This window comes from Glycine max, chromosome 12 (assembly GCF_000004515.6).
Source record: "Glycine max cultivar Williams 82 chromosome 12, Glycine_max_v4.0, whole genome shotgun sequence".
NCBI lineage: Eukaryota > Viridiplantae > Streptophyta > Magnoliopsida > Fabales > Fabaceae > Glycine > Glycine max.
The window spans coordinates 36,477,103-36,495,308 of NC_038248.2; the positions used below are offsets into that span (position 1 = coordinate 36,477,103).

General features: G+C 28.9%; 1 long non-coding RNA gene across 1 annotated transcript; it reads left to right on the forward strand.

The window, feature by feature from the left end:
• Nucleotides 1-16,858: 16,858 nt before the first annotated feature.
• On the forward strand, nt 16,859-18,043 carry LOC106795389 (uncharacterized). The gene is made up of 2 exons (XR_001383823.3): nt 16,859-17,429; nt 18,004-18,043. It is a non-coding gene; the product is annotated as an uncharacterized lncRNA (long non-coding RNA).
• Nucleotides 18,044-18,206: the final 163 nt, after the last annotated feature.

Below are 18,206 nucleotides of genomic sequence, written 5' to 3' on the forward strand. Positions count from 1 at the left end.
TTTAAAATTCAAATTTTAGACCTCATAAAATTATCATATTTCAGCCTTAATTAGTCACTAAAATATCATCATTTTCTAATTTTAGTATCTAAAAAATTAATTTTTTATTTTTTAGTTCTCAATTATTATTTTTTATCTTACTATAGTCATTTTTAGAATCTCTGTTTTCTTTTTCATTTACTTTTATCTCACCAATATCATCACATAATAGTGTTAACTATGGAAATCATCACTCAGATCATAAACTATAAATGACAAGAAAAGAACTAACATGCTCTTTTAACACATATAACGATTGTATTTCTAGCCTTTCTCTCACCTGTCTAATTTAGGTCACATAAGAAAATTTTCTTGTCAATGATTATCTCTCCCTTCTCCCATTTCATATTTTATAATTAAAAAAACTTCTATTATACTCCCCTAATAAAATTGTTAGCATTAACTATTTTTGTTATTAACTTTAAAAATTTTCCATTTAAATTTTAGATTTTAAGAAACACAATTGGTTTGTCTTTTTTATGAGAAATAACCATGAAAAGTATTATAAACAAATAAAGTGAAAATTATACATATAAAACCAAAATTAAAGTAACTGGCATTTATGATTTTACAGATTTGAACTGCGGTTTATTCTAAAATAAAATAAAAAAATCTTCTTCATAAAACGTCAGCTCAACTAATTAAAAAGGAGATAAGATGATGCAAAAATATTTGCATAAAAAATATATAAATTTGTGTAAAACTATCATTTTCGTCGTAAATAAGCAAGAAACAGAAAAAACATTTTTTTTTTGCCCGGAGGCCCCACAGCGTTCTTATTGGCTGAAACATTGACCTATCAGACAGCGCCATGGTCCCAATTCAGTTTACGGATTTACATCGAACTTGGCTTTTCTATTATTTGTTTTATGTTGTTCTCTTTTCACCACCATATTATTTTGAAAGTTATGTTTTTAAAATGATGTCATTTTAAATTAAAATTACGTCGATTTGAAGGAACAACGTAAAAAAAAGACAGGAGAAAAGTTGGGTATGAATTTACACGCAGTGCATCCAAACACGCCCTTCCCCTTCTCCTCCCTCTCTGATTGATGATCCCTGGGACCCGCATGCGCGAGTAGCTGGAATCTTACGGTGGGCCCGCACTCACGCGAACCGGGTTGGAAGTGGACGCGTGTTTAAGAAGTGATTATCGCCGTCGGGGCCCAAAAATGAGAGAAAGCATTCTTTTATTGACACGTGTCTCTCTTTACATTGTGGGACCCATTGCTTTCTCTAAAGTCCAACAACTTTCGAAAAGTCACGGTAGCTGGCACGTGGGGATAGCGTGGGACCCGCTTCACTTGCCTAACCTCTTTCATTAGTGCGTTTTAAAGCGTGGCTACGTCTAAACCGCTATTTGTATGTCGCTAATAATAAAGAAAGAAAGATAAGGAATATTACATGGTACAAGCGGGTGTACCCTTCATTTCATGAGCTTCAACATATGTTAAATTTTAATTCTAAACATTGTTTATTTATAATAAGTAATATAAAGCACTTAAGTTGTTTAAGAAAAGCGATATATACATGATGGAAATTATGAGATTATTTGAAGATTTATATGCTCGATATGCTTCTTATCAACTTTGGCTTTATGTGCGCTTTGAAATTTTTTGTATTGAATGATCGAAATTTGTTGGGTGTAATCAGATAAAATAAATACCAGTCATATGCTTTAATTATCTTTATTATATTAATAATACTTGTTTTTATATATTCTCTATAATAAAATGGAGAAATTAGTAGAACAGAATAGTGGAGATAAAATAAATTAAAAAGAAAGGAAAGAAGCCTAGCAATTTTTACTTTTCTCTTTATTGAAAAGAGTAAAAGGGTGACATATTATAAATTGTCTATTTTAAACTTTAACCCTGCATGTATCTTGCTGGGTATATCTTATGCCCCTTATCTATAATAATATATTTCTTTTGGCCTACCCAAAAAACTTTAAATTACGTTCTCTTATATTCTTCTTATTTGCTCTTATTTTGAGGGGGGTATTTGAGAGGATAGAAGGTTACTTAAAAATCTATTAAAATTATGGTAATTATATAGTTTCTACATCACACTAGTATATATCTTTGTTTTGCATGGCAACGAATTTTCTACACTATTACGGCACACGAATTTTCTTTAATTCTAGGCATCGGGTATTGGAGAGCATCTCTGCCAAAGCATAAGCTATTCACACGTGATACGACACGACAAATAAAAGTTAAGTTGTTATCCAATATTTCTTTTATGACATTGAAGTCACACACGCACGTATATAGGAGCTGAGATTTTAGATTTGATCAAAAGAGCATGAAGCGACTAAACGCAATGTCATTTCTTTTATAATTTAAATTGAGTAAACAAGTGTACTCCCTAGTAATTGTTGGACATGCAATTTAATCTTAAAAATTTATGAAGAAACAGAAGTGATTTTTATAAATGTAAATTGAACGTCTGATTTTAAATTCTTTATACATCAACATCTTTTGAAAGAAACAAAAAAAAAAAAAAAAGAGAACATAAAATTCCCCTTACTAAGTTTTGAAATATTAAATGACTGCTCTAGCTATCTTGTCAGAAAAGAGAAGGCCAACTTAAATTCCACATGACACTGCTTAAATAGCAAACGGCCTGTTCTGCCAGACTGCCAATTCAAAATCTTCCAAAGGCATGACGCGCCTCACGAGTTCAAGAAGTACGTTTCAATCAGTGTTAATAAAATTCATTGAAACAAATTGATTTGGCTAAAATTAATTAATTTGAAACAAATAAGATATGTTTAAATGTTTTTATTATAAAATTAAGTTAAGATTAAAATTTAGTATAAATTTTTTAATTTAACGTAAAATTTACTTAAAATTATTTCAGTTTAAAATTAATTCTTAATTCAAAATTAATTTTAAAATCTTCTCTAATATAATACCAGACACATAAAAATATATTTAAAATAAATTCTAAGTTGAAAATCAATTTTTTTTAACATCAAACGAAACACACGAAAAAGAGGGAGCTGATGTGCATCGCAAATTCCACATGAGAAAAAGGCGTCTTAATTAATTCATTGGAGTACGAAGAATTTCAATTGAAAAAGAGAAATAAAAAAAAAATGATATTTTACCATTATGTTGTATTGTTATTATTGATTAATTCATATGAATTGCTGTGTAAAGTGGTGCAAGATATTCGATCTTTTTCATATCTTTATTGGTGATTTTCGATTGACCACACATGTTGCAGCAACGTCATCACTTTAAATTGGACAATCCCCAATTAGAAGATGAAGATACATATATCATGCTATTCTTACAAATTTTTCAAACACATGGTTTGGATTAAAGGAGTCTAGGTTGGTTGAATAAAGTGGTGAATTCTTGTAAGTTCTTTAATATTTGTTTTTAATTTTTACGAATAAAAAAACACATAATTTTAATATACAAATAAAAAAAATTCTGTACTATTTTTTTAAGACACAATATGAGAGACATAGAAAAAGACTCATGATTCTAAATGGGTTGACAACAAGAGCACTAAGAATATAAAATAAAAAATAAAAAAATTATGTACTTTGTGTGTGATGATCGAGATTATCATAATCACAAATAGGGGTATAAATGATTTCAACTATCCCTAGTTTATACTTTATTAAACTCGCGTTAAATGTTTAATAAAGTTTGCTTATTTTATTAAATAATAAAATTTATACTTCAGATTGTTAAGTCTAAGCATTGTCACAACTTGTAAAAGCAATTTAACAGTACAGGTTATATTATATATTTAGATAAGATTAATTAAGTAATTTTATATTAAACAAGTAACAATAGGTACTTGTAACCCTATGTTTTTTATGTTGCGATTAATTAAGTGATTGAGGATAAAAAAAATTAAATAAATTTTCCATGAAAACAATTAATTGATTTAATGTTGCATAATTTTTTGTAGGAGGTATACATGATGGGTCAAAATTGATTAGATTTGGAAAAACCTTCACCTAACCCAATTAGAAATTCTTGGGTTGGATTGGATTTTAGTTATTTGGTTGTCAAACCCAATTCAATCCAGTTATAAATGGATTGGATTGGACTGGATCAATCAAGTCATGGGATTTAAAAATTAAAAAATCTAGAATAGACATTTTAAGATTTTTTAAAATAACTTTTTGTAAAATTTAAAATATAATTTCATACAATATATAATTTTTTTGCATAAAGAAATTTAACATCAAAACACCACTGGAAAAAAAACAATACAAATTTGTTCATGTTATTGTGTGGCTTCAATTAAAACGCCAAAACAAATGGAAAACAACAAAAAATCAAAGTGTTAAGCATTGATACAAAATAAAAGTTGTTGTCTTGCATGCTTGATGCGACTGTCTCCCAAAGCCTCTGATGTCAACGGAGGCAGCAAGGGCAACAACTGTCAAGGGTGACGTCACGGTTAGGGAAGCTTGAACTGAGATAGAGTTTTCGTGTGAGAATCTGAGAGTGAGAGAAGGAATTGTGCTTCTAACAGCCTTCAACGGCGACAACAACGATAGTAGGAGACAATGAGGAGAAGAAAACAGGCTGAGTGTGAGAGGAGAGATAAGGAACCCTAGTTCTTTCGTGAGTGTGAGAAGAGAGAGTGAGTTTATTTCAGACTTTCTATTTTCTAATATTATATTTTATTGTTGTTATTATTAACAACTAATATTAATATTAGTTTAATTATTATTAATAGTATAAGATTGGGCCGGGTTCCTCCTTAACACTTAAAAAAAAACTCAATCAAATATAATTGAGTCGAGTTGGATCACGGGTAGACCTTGACCCATGAATATTCTCAATTTTTTATGTGATTTTAGTGAAGAAAACTACTTGAATTTATTATTTGTTTGGTCTCAATGGCATGTATGCTAAGAGGATAGGTGTTGAGCAGAGATATATAAGCCAGAACCAAAGTTTCATGGACATATTTTCCTATGTAGATAGCACATTTTTTACATTAATTAGCATGTGACCTTCCATTTTTGGCAAAAAAAAATGCAATCCACCACTTATGGCTAATTACCTTGTCATTTTTGGCAAGAATTCAAGGAAGTTTCCCTTATAATTGGTAAAATGTCAACAACCCATTATTTACTTCTTTTAGCAAAAAAAATATTCCATTTTTGGTTGAAACCTCATGGTGAACAAAACCCTTCATAACCCTTGGACTAAACCTTTTTCTAATCTCTATTTAAATAGCCTAACTATCTGAGAAATTACAATCCTTTCATTTTGTTTGAGGTTTTAATTTTGTGGGATTTGGAGAGCCTTTCCATTGTTGAAACTTGTTCATCTTTTCTTGAAGCTTTCAATCCTTGCAAGAACACCCGCCCCCCAAGTAAATGAAGCTTACCCTCTATGTTTTAGTGCTTTTAATCAGTTGTATGATGTTTTGAGAATGGTGTTTAAAATATTGGATAACCAAGTTATTGCTCAAGATCCACTTGTAGTTCTCTTTTTGAAGTTATGTTAGAGCTTTTGTTTGGTGCTTTTGATGGTTAGAGTGAGTTCCTACCCAAATTGGCATGAGCCTTATTTTTGGGCATGAATGTGTGAGCAAATAATTTATAGAATGATTTCATGAGAATGTGTGGCCAGGAAAAGTTTTTTAGGTCTCATGGTGGAAGTCAAATGCATCTACCAAAATTGGCAGAACCTTATGGTGTTGCTCCTCCTTGTGTTCCTGCACGTACGATGGTGGGATATACTTACAAAGACACTTTAACAATCGAGACAATGATACAAATGTAAGAGTCAGGTATCACAAGTAGAATATAATTCAGATTGCATTAATTAGTACCATTGAGGGTTTTTTTATAGAGTTTTTATACAAGTCCATGGACCTAATTTCTTGATACAAAATGTTATTAAATATGACAAAGATCTAATGGATAAAAATAGATATTTTATCTCCTTTCTTACATGGTCTTATATGGTTTAATACTACAGGGGAAGAATACTACTCGATCAGTTATCTTGTTGGTAACATGTCGAGCTCAAGTAGTACAAAATGCACTTATATATGTGCATAATTATGATTTGGGTTGTTTTTAATGTTGTATATGATGAGAAAATTGAAAAAAAACTGAAGCCGATAACAAACTATTTGAAGGCTGGAACTAATCAACTAGAGTAGTCTTTTGGTCCTAACTATATGAAATAAGACCTATTGTCAAATATATTAAATGTTAATTTTCTTTTATATTCTCAAATTATTGTGAAGGTTACAAATGAAACATCTATTCATTTCCCATAAAAGTAAATGTATTTATTGGACTATTAAATATATAAATCACATTCATTGGTTGAAAAATATGTTTTGAATGACAAGTACATAATTACCACTTAAACTATTTAATTTTTTGAATATTTCTGAAGTAAAATATAAATTTATGACATTATTAATTAAAATTAATTAATTAACTAAATTACTTTTATTAATCTTTATGAATTAGATATTTGTTTCTCACATTTGGTGCTTTTAATAAACCCAAATTAAAAGTTAGATTTGATTCTTTTTATAAGATCCAATCTAAAATGTATCTAGCATTAATTATCTTTTTTATAAAAATATTCTCAATTGAGTCATTTTTCTGAGTTAAATAAATAAGTGGAATGCGTCAGTGTCTTAGGTTCTTTAGAAGTTCAACTTTGTCTTGGATAAAGAATAGTTTGAATACTTTGACTATTCACATGTATAGTAAATAAAAATTAAAGTAATAAATGTATTAGTGATAAGGGATTAAAAAAATTAAAATTTAAAATTTAAAATAAATATGTATTTTAGAAAAGGAATAGAAGTGTGTCTCATTAATGTCAGAAGTAATTTTGAAAAAAATATATAAATATAAGATAAATTTAATATTATTGACTGCATTAGCTATTTTTATATTTTTATTATGATCAATTAATAACAATTTGATTATGTTTGAAAAAGCATTTTAGCTAGTTTTTAGTTTTTTATTAACTGAAAAAATTGGTTGACTAGTTGATAAACAAATTTTTTTAGTAGCTTCTATTATTTTTCAAAATATCACTTGAAGTAGCATTTTTTAGAATACTAATTTCTAATTTCTAACTTTTTGTATTTTCCTTCATTTTTATCCTCACTATATTCATTCAATTTTTTTGTTACTTTTTTCAAATAAATCTAGATTTTGTTATTTTTCTATTATTTTATACTTTTTAACCATTTGAATAATTAATTTTACCGAATACTTATAATTTAATAAGATAATTTTTTAACTTTTAGCTACTAACTCAAGTAACTTTTCGGCTAATTTCCTTAAACATAACCCTTAACTTTTGAAATATGAGTTTAGATACACACATACTAAGTTTTCTCAAAATTAAATTCTATGATTTGACTTTTCTTTCTATAAGTGGGACAAGGTGTCTGTTAGTCGTCATTTACGACTAACTTTTGTATTGAATAGTTATAAGAAATTAGCATCTTTTCCTCAATTTATGATTCCTTTGGTAGGATTTGTACATATTTTTATGTTTAGTTTGATTTTACTCAGTAAGTACTCCCATTTTTGTGAAATAATGTGAATCAACTTCAATTTCAGGCCAAATGAAGAAAAAGTTCTTGCAGCTAGTGTCTTGCTAAGCGAGGTATATGCGCTTAGCGAGTGACATCTGCTAAGCGAGACACTCAACCCACTTAACGCGTAGGAAAACCCTAGAAGAGGATTTGTCTCAGATGCCCGCGCCCAACACACCACAAGCTCACACAACGAGTTGTTTGTCTCTTCTCGCGCTCAACGTGCCCAACTCGCTAAGCGAGAATTCACTAACTCGCGCTTAGCGAGAAAATGACGTTAAGCGAGCCTTCAGAATCTGAAACGTCAAGGAGTCTTTAAAACACTGAAGTTGGCATAAAAAAAAGAAATACACAAAGATAGGAAACGAAGAGACACACCTAGAGAGACGAAAAATAGAGCAAAGCTCCAGCCTTCAAGAAAGTTTAGGTTTTAGGAGTGATTTTAGGGTTCTAGGGGTGGAGGAGACATCCTTATATATTTGTAACCATGGTTTTTCTTCAAAAATCTATCATTTGTACTGAAAGTTACTAACTTGCAATGAAAGGCTAAACCACTTGTTGGGGATTTCTGCTGATCATTTGATGCAATATTCTCTCACTATCTATTTAAAGTTTTTTTTATGTGTTCATTGCTTCTATCTGCACTTGTCTCTTGCATATTTGTGACTTGATCACCCATTTGTATGTAAAGTTAGGATTTTTAGTACTGGGAAGTGCTTTAAAACCTTAGAACTTGATAGAGCAGGCTAAAAAATTGTATGTCCAGGGATGGAGTGCACTGATTTAGTTTATATTGTGTTGTAATCTTAATGCAACTTGTTTAAACCAAGTTTGTTGAGGGATCAATGAAGAAGTTTAAATAGAATTAGGCCCATTCACTCGAGGGATCTTGGTTTGAGTAGTTGTTTTCAACATAAGAACACTAAAATAATGTTAAATAGAGAAAAATACTTAGTAACACCAAAGTAGGTTCAGTAGAATAATCCAACGTTTTTACTTGATTGTTTTACCTCTCACTGTTTGATACTTTAGTTTGTAGTTAATTAGAATTGTAGACAAAAAAACCCCTTTTGATTATTTACTTGTTTTACACACATGTTTACTTATTGAATGCAAATTTTCTGAATGAAACAAGTTTCCTGTGATTCAATACCCATTTTATATTATTTGTGTGACTCAATATACTTGTTGATTAGCATTCGCGGATCATTATTCACGAACAAGTTTTTTCCGTGAAACAGTGCCCATGGTTTTTATTTTTATTTTTTATATGTTAGATATTTCTTTCTTTTTTTTATAATTATTGTGTAAGGAATAAAATTGTTTTAATATAATTATTATTTTAACTTTTCAATATAATATTAGTTATTTTTTTCTACTTATATTTCTTATATATTAATAATAATATAAGATTAATTTTATAAAATTAATATATATATTTTTTCATTTATTTATTATTATTATTTTGTTTTTTTCATTTATTATTATTATTATTATTTTCATATAAAATAATTTAAGATAACTATTATTTTGAGACTTAAAAAATATTAACTGGTAATTGTTTATGTGTCATATTGATGAGTAATAATGTAAGGGTTGGGATACTCGTTATATTCCAATTTCCATTTATCTTTTACTCTTAAAATATGCTGAAAATTCAAGCAACCAGAATTTTCGGTCAAACCCATCAATTTCATGAAAGGTGAACGTTTCCCTATTAGTTTCTCTGATTATCCGGATTCGAAGATATCATCCATCTTTTTAGTTCCACTTTTCTTAGCTAAGTGGCTAGACACGAGGTGACACGGCCAGCACAAAGTTTTGGCGGTGGAACTCATGAATTATTCTTGCCATAAAACCCTGAAGCAGCTTGTAATGAACTCGTGTGGGACAAGTATACACTAGCTGCAAAATGGGTTTTTCATTGTTGAAACTTGAAAAGAAGGCTACTCCGAACTTCAACAAAAAAAATTGGAAGAATTAAAATAAATGAACTAAAATAAAATTTTAGTCACTTATTTATATTTTTTTAAGTTTTAATTTAGTCCTTTATATTTAAATATTTATTTTGGTCTCTTAAAATTTATTCGCTACATCAAATTCATTTTTTTAACAAATTTGATTAATTTGATAACACATAACAAATTATAAAAAGATATCACGTAATTTAAAATTAGCATCGTTAGTATAAATAATGAATTCAGTCTAACATAAACATTATACGAAAGTAAAAGTTTTAAAATTTAAGATACCAAATTAAAACCTAAAATATAAATCAGAAACAAAAATTCCATATTAGTTAATAAAATTTGTTCATCTTGCTTATTGTTTCTCTTTAAAAGAAGCTTAATTTAATTAGTATTAAAGTATTAAATAATTTTTCTGATGTAAAGTTATCAATTACGTAGGAAAAGAAAAAATTACATAATTATATAAATAAAAAGAAATGATATCTGTAAATATATAGTTAAACATGCAGGTGAGATTTTTTTAAATGGTACATATATATATATATATTTATAATTTTCAAAATAATTAAGAAACTAAGACATTTTGTATATACTCCTAACAGTCTAAGAAATAATTTTCTTAGTTTCTTTTTGATGCTTTTCACCTCTTTCATATACAACTAATTAGTAAGTAATTATATTATAATTAATATGCATATATGTATCTTTTTAAAAAAAATTGGGGGGTCCCCGTCATCACACAGCTCCGCCCCTGCTCCGACCAGTTACCATCAGCCATATTTCAACATCAAGCCAATAAATTATATATAATATATGGCTTTCAAACTTTATACTTAATTATAACTAACACTTACTGAAAAGACAATTTGACTTTGAAGAAAGCATGGCGTCAAGAAGTGGCGTGGAACGAATTCTGATTCGTTCCTCTCATTTCACTGCTCAGGAACCATATATAGTACATTTATGTGACTTCCCGCAAAAGGTACGAATTTACCTTACAGATATTCCTGTACCTTTTTTTCGCCCTTTTTATGCTCTATTTGATTACTTGAAAAAGCTATGAGTACAACTTCAATACAATGATCAGGGAAAAAAATGAGTTAGTATAATATTCATGTAACGATTTTTTACAATATTTTCATATAATTTGTATGTTCTACTTTATTTTCCCCCCATTGTTATGCCAATCATTTATCTATACTTCTTAACTTTATAATTTACTTTTCTCTGTAACTCTCCATCACAATAGTCATTTCTATTCTACACTTCTCTCTCTCTCTCTCTCTCCTTTTAATTTGTTGAAAAAGTTGTACAAAATTGACATACAATTATAATTTCAATATAAAAAACATACATATAGTCCCTCGTAAATGTAATCGAGCAAGGTCGACAGTAGGACAAATTTACCTGTCACATGCACTTGGCTTTTGCTAGGTCAATTCCAGGACTAGTTTAAGTAGGTTCTTTTATTCTCTCTTTCACGAACTTTTTCTTCACAATTATGCGTGTTCCATCCGATAACTATTGAAGAAGACTCTAAGATACCATGCAAGCAAGGGAGTCATTTTCTCTATAATTTTCTTATTCTTTAGAACAGTTTTTTTATAATTAATTTTATATCTATTGTTTTATTATATCACGTATCTTATCTCAGATTCCTTTGTTATCTTCAAATCTCCCCCCTTAATTACAAAAAAAAAAAACATTACTTATCGTATTTCATATATACTTCTCTTTGTTATTTTCTTATCTCACTCTTAGAAGCAGTTGTAAAAAAGAGTTTTAGATAGAATTTCTAGTTTCTCTGCATTATTGGGTGTGTTATGAACATTTTCGAACTCAATAATGAAGGTGCTATGTGGCCCGCTGCCTACGACCGCAGCCGCGTTACTTGGTATGAGAAACCCCATTTGGTATAGGAATGGACAAAACTCAATTGATTCTCCTGGCGTGGTTCAATAATATACAATCATTTCAAGACAAGCTATGCAAGCTAGCTAAGGGTGCAAGTGATATCGTATGCTATAGTGTTATAATGGTGATCACAACAGGGATTGGTTAATTTGGTTAATGATATATATTCAATTTCTGCCACCGTCAATCTATTTTGATGGACAAAATCTTCTATTGTAATCCTTCTTGTACGTTGTTGGGGGGTTTAACTTTAACATGCTTTGACTTTGTAATAGAATGTATATCTCTTTTTGCTTACACTTTTCTTTATCAAATCATAGTTCCAATGGTACTATAATATAATTTTTTTACTATAATATTAAATATTTATTCATTAAATAAATTTTATATAAATGCTCAAAATCACTAAATATATTGAATAGATATACAGTACATGTTTGATAACTCATTATTATTAATATTTGAGGCTTATGAATTAAAGTGTGGTGTGAGATGGCTAAAGTGGTGCGCTTGTAGGTCCATTAATAAAAGTTTCTCCCGGGGGAAAAGGCAATGGGATAAAATCATATGCTACACAAGGTTGTATATGGAGGATGATCACACCAAGGCTTTTAATTCTGTTGGTGGGTATATTGGGGGAGAACCAGACGAAACAATATACATACTTGCGTGTTTGGAGGCGCTTAGCATTGTCATTATGGCGTGTGATATTGACGCACCCAAATATATTGGCCCACAACTTGTGGCTATTGAATGAGCAAAGCCAAGAACTACCCTGTGGTCCAAGGCCACAACTGCTCATTTCGAGGTACTGTCGGAGGAGCAAATGCCATTTAATTCTCATCTTGGTGATTTTATGCATGAGAATAAGTTTCTACTATGCTCCAACATCATCTAAGTTCATGACCTAATTGTATATTTATAAGGACATGAGATAACAAAAATGAATCGTAGTTAGAAACTACTAGGTAGCTAGTGGTCAAAATGGAGATTCGTTAGTGACAATTGACAAGGGCATGGTAAGTATGAGTCATGATGATGGGTTCACCTTCACTACTTCGGGGTAAATAGTAATACTAGTCATAGATGGGTGCAAAAGCAAGAGATGAGATAGATAATATTGTAACTTTTGCGAGCCTCCAGGTGTTTTTCATTTTAATTGACTAGTGAGGCTTGAGAGACTTTTTGTGGACCTATAACAATGATTATTTAGGCCACCATGCAAAACAGCAAAAGTCACTATAGGTTGGTTGGATGAGCACGCATTTATATGGAGTTATTACTGATCAGTGTACAGTATATCAAATCAGGGTGAAAAGCATAGTGGTTAATGGCTACATAGCAAGGGAGGGAGCTATATATCCTTACACTAAACTTTTCCGCAAACCAACACTTTAGATGTATGATCTCACCGGTTTGTTTTAAAGTTTGTAAATTTAAGTCGAGTTAAATTTAAGTTTTATAAAAAAATAGAAGGCCAAAGTTATATTCAAACCTTACATCATTATAAATTTAGTGAGTATTAAAAAAATGACGATAAATCAAAAGACAAAAAATAAAATAAAATACTATACACTCATTATAAGAATACCATATTTTAGCTGCGAAAAATCAAAGTAAGTCTCAAGTTCAACCATAGTAGCATCAACATAACATGGATTTTACCCACGATATTTTCCTGGTTTAGACTAAGTCACGCAATGTTGCCATTAGTATCCGTCATGACCAAAACTAATTAATAATTTTGTTTTTTTTACATATTTTGGTACATTAAATTTTAAATGTTTTTATTTTGATTATTTTTTCTGTTTTTTTTTAACAATATTAGTATTTTATTAACTTTTAATTTTTAAAATAATTAACTTAAAATAGTAACGTTAAAAATCGATACTACGTGTTTTTAAAGACTAAAAATAGTGACGTTGATAATAATCAAATAAGAACATTATACATATACATAAATATCTTCGTTGAAATGAAAATCATAACGTTTGTGTTGGTCGGGTGGTGCAAAATTAGCGTCTCATGGAGTGATACGTAAAAAATATTTAAAAAATTGTAAAAATGACAAAGGTACCTTGTGCCCATCATGGGCATCCAAATTGAAACTTCTAACATTAAATTATGGGAGGGTAGACATATATAAGTTTCTCGTTTCAGTGATCATCTCCTCTCATCCACTTTTCTAGGAGTAACTAATAGATTCCTTCTTTTAATTATCTTCTTGATAAGATATTTGCCACTAAAAGCAATGTTAACCAAGTTGATAGATGTAATTAAAACAAAATCCCACCTGTCAACCTATTTTATCTTTTTAAATGATTATTAAACTTCGTAATCCATTATGAAACTGACGGTTTAAAAGAAATGCAGCCATTCACCCAAAAGACGTCGATAACTATGACATTCAGTCATTTATAATGATTTATCCTCCTGATTGCATGAATAATATTGACTGTCTAAAAATTATTTTTGTAATTAATATTTTTAAATTGTTTGTCCATATTTTTTTTAAATTAAAAGTATTTGTAGTCTAAAAATAATTAATAAAATAATATTATAAATTAAATTTTAAGTATCATTTTAAACTTAAATCTTATAAATAAAACAGATAAATTATTATTTATGATAATATTTTAATACCTACTCTCCATATATCTAAAATTCAAATTTAAGATTATTAATTAAATTAAAATTAATAATTTTATGTTGATATTTAAATAAATTATATATATATATATATATATATATATGGGTGGGGGTGTGTCAACTTTATTGAATACATGTATAAACTCTTACAAGTGTGGAGACTGATAATGAGGAACTAAGTGTTAATGAGTTAACATAGTATTCCATTGATGATTGCATGAAAAGTTAATTTTCATTAACAATCTCAGGGACTTTTATATAAGAAAAAAATTTCAAGTTTATTAAATTGAAATATAATTTTTTTAATTAATTTGACGTATTTAATGTTGTTATTTCAAAAATATTTTTTTTATAGAAATTTCAAAAATAATTTAAGTTAATTTAAATGTGGATACCATCTCTAATAAATTAATAATGTTTAAGGATAGTTTAAGAAATATAATTTTTACGTTAAATTAAAGAAAATTTTATATATGTTGCTAACATCCTTAATCAATATAAAATTAAGTATTTTTACTTATTATTTGAGTTAAAAGAAAATATACAATTAGCTATTTGAGATTTTACCTTTCTTATCCAACAACAACAAGAAAAACTATAATAATAATATTATTATACAATTAGCAAGTATTCTTTATTTTTTTTCCTTTCTTAAATCATTCTTCTTCTTTATTTATTTATTTTTATTTCTTTTGCTTCCATTGAATGGATACATGATGTATTCTTGGCAAGCAAAATACCTACACATGTTCTAATCCACAATAAATTTACTTGTAGCAGGGTATTTAAGGGACCGACAGCGCAATTAATTGAAACCAATTTTTTTTATTTTATTTTATTTTACCTTTCCAAGTAAAGATAAGAATTCATTGGAGGCGTGATCGTTGATGGTGTAACACGTACATTTTGTGGGGACGATTTTGTATTATTATTATTTATTATTATTAATATTATTAGAATTTAATGTCTATTTAATAACAATATAAAATAATATTATTTATCATATAATCAGAAATCATCATTTGAAATACTTAAATATAATTATTTTAAAAGATATTCGGCACACATATATATATATATATATATATATATATATATATATATATATATATATATATATATATATATATATTTATATATTGCATAATAAAATGATATTTTTAGTGGTATATATATATATATATATATATAACTTCGAGTCCTTAACTTTCAATGAGTAATACTGTAATATACATTGAATGATAAAGAGAGAAATCAAATAATTTATCTCATGCATATAAATTAGAAATACTTTGTAAATAGTGCATTCATGTTATGATCGATTTTTTAATTAAGGGAAAATTTAGATACACTGTTTTATATACTTTCATTAATCAAAATTAAAATTTCACTTAATTAACTCGCATAATAAAAATTACTGTTATATTGTTTTCTATTTCTATGGTTATAAGTTTATCACATATGGCTATATATTTCCATTTTAGTTTTTTATTGTTTTGTTTTCTATTTTTTCTACATATTTCTTTTTTTAATCATCTAGTTCCGCCTTCAACTACATAAAATTTGGAGAAAATATCTTGAATTCTAATGGGAAAAGGGATATATGTGAAAAGAAAAGTAGTAAAGACAAAAGAGGAGTTATTGTTAAGAGTGTCAAAATGAGATTAGTTTGATGGAGAACTGGTATGATCTTCCCAATGTGTGAATTTGGATTAGGCTGTGAAAAATTAAAGTCTGAACTTATTTTGCTTCAGCTTGCCCAAATTTTTACTCTAAGGGTTCTTGGCTAACATGTGATCAGCTGGACCAACATGTCAGTGTGATTTTTTTATTTATTATTCACACTTTTTTTAAGTGGTAAAATTACAAATGATAGATTTAATACGACAGGATTTTTTAATGTCCTTTTATAAGGTTACTATTTTATGTATACTGAGTTTTATTTTTAATTTATAGTACTTATTGTTATAATTGATACACTCTATTTGGTTTTATATCAGTATGTATTATATTTTTGATATTTTATAGTTAAAAAAACTCTATATTTTTTTCATCTTAGTTTATAGTGAATTTTTTTTACAAACTTGTTATATAAAACTAAATTTATTTTTCTAATTTTTATTTTTATTTTAAAAATGAGTGAATCATATATCACCCTCTTTGATCCACGACCCCCCAAGATTTGGGTTGAGTAACAAATTTTTAGTTCTCGCCATTAGAGATTCTTATCAACGAGAAAATTACAGGTGGATTAAGATCTGTAGAAAAATTTGCAAAAAACGTGTTTGCTGTAAATTTTTCATAAAAATATCGCAGGAAAATTCGCACCTAATATGAAAAATTCTAGTAGTGTTAGTTCCATCCTTCTCACAAATGAATTAACCCACGATTCAAACTAGCCAAATTAAACTGTTGACAGACTAATTATTATGAGGTTCGAATATAGAAAACCCTTTAAGCCCTTATCTTCCTTTTTCAAGTCATTCATCTCCTAACCCTACTTTATTTAAAACTCTTTCTCTTCTGGTTTATAATTATGTCCTGATCTTTTTGTAGAGTTTTAACACGGCGTACGTAATCGTGACAACTTAATTAAATTTCCTTTTTTTTAATTAAGTGCGTGTTTGGAGGTGATGGGGTGTTTGGTTTGTATTAATCAAACAAAAGCGTGCAGTGGTTTTACATATGTCTACGGGGTTTTGCTTTTATGCCCGAGTTTTAATATATCACTTTTTATGTCTACCAAACACACACTGATAGAAAAGAAAGTGAAAAAAAACGAGAAACTAAAAAAAGTGTAGAGGATAAGACGCATATAGGTAGCGCGCGCAAACGCTAGATCTTAGCGTGTACAACACAACAAGAAAATTACTTTTGAACTGTCAATTATTGTTGATAAATAAAAAGCAATTACATGGGATATTAATTTTAAAGCCCAATTAATTAATCAATATCATTACCCAAAATACATAGGACCACAATCTCAGCAGTCACCACTGATCACTCATATCTCCCTATTTTTAAATATTATAAATTCGTATAGAAATTTTCGTTTGGAGAAGACAACAGAGTTGCAGAGAGAGTACTACTCATGAAACTCTCCCAAGTGAAGTCCCAACCCAATATAAATCCTTCTGAAAGCAAAAGGGAGAGAAAGGCTTTTATTTGCACCCCTACCCCGCGATGATGGACACTTTGTCTATCTAGACAACACCTTTCTACCTTCCTTCTCAGCTTCATCTCAAGTTTATAACTCCCTCTATATCCATTTATTAATTGAACAAAATGGTACGGACACACACACACAATTCATTAATTTCTGCATATATTGATGTGAATTATGAATCCTTTCTCTCGGGATCTGTTTCCACTTTTGTATTTTTTATATTATTTTTTTAATTTTGTTTTCTGATCATTTCATCCATCATCTATATATATATATATATATATATATATATATATATATATATATATATATCACTTTTTCATAAACAATCATATTCAGGATACAACTTCCTTTTCATACCTCAATCCATGAGTGATATGATGTTAAATTGTTAAGTACTGTTCCAGATTGATTTGCGAATTTTAAGGTACTTATAACTTACTAGGATTCACTAACACAGCAGCAGCTTAGGCTGTTTAATCTTTATCTATTTATTTATTTTTCAGGATCTGTGTCAAACAAGCAAGAATTTAATTAAGTCCCCAACATTGGTGGAGGAAGCGTGTGTTAATCCAACCTAACCGAACCATATACATGCATAATGGGCTAATAGAAGTACTATATGGATCCTAGAAAAGAATGATGAATTGAAATGAAAGGCTAATAATAGAAAGTTGTTGTTGTTTTTTTGTACAGTGTCACTGAGTGAGAGAGAGAGAGAGAGAGAGACATCATAGAAGAAGAAGAAGAAGAACGCAACATGGCGATGTACTTTCACGGAAGCACTTCGGAAATTCAACCTTCTTCTGCAGATGGCGGCTTGCAAACGCTTTACCTTATGAACCCAACTTACGTACCCTAACGCTGACGCGCCGTACCACCCAACAGCGCTCCTCGTC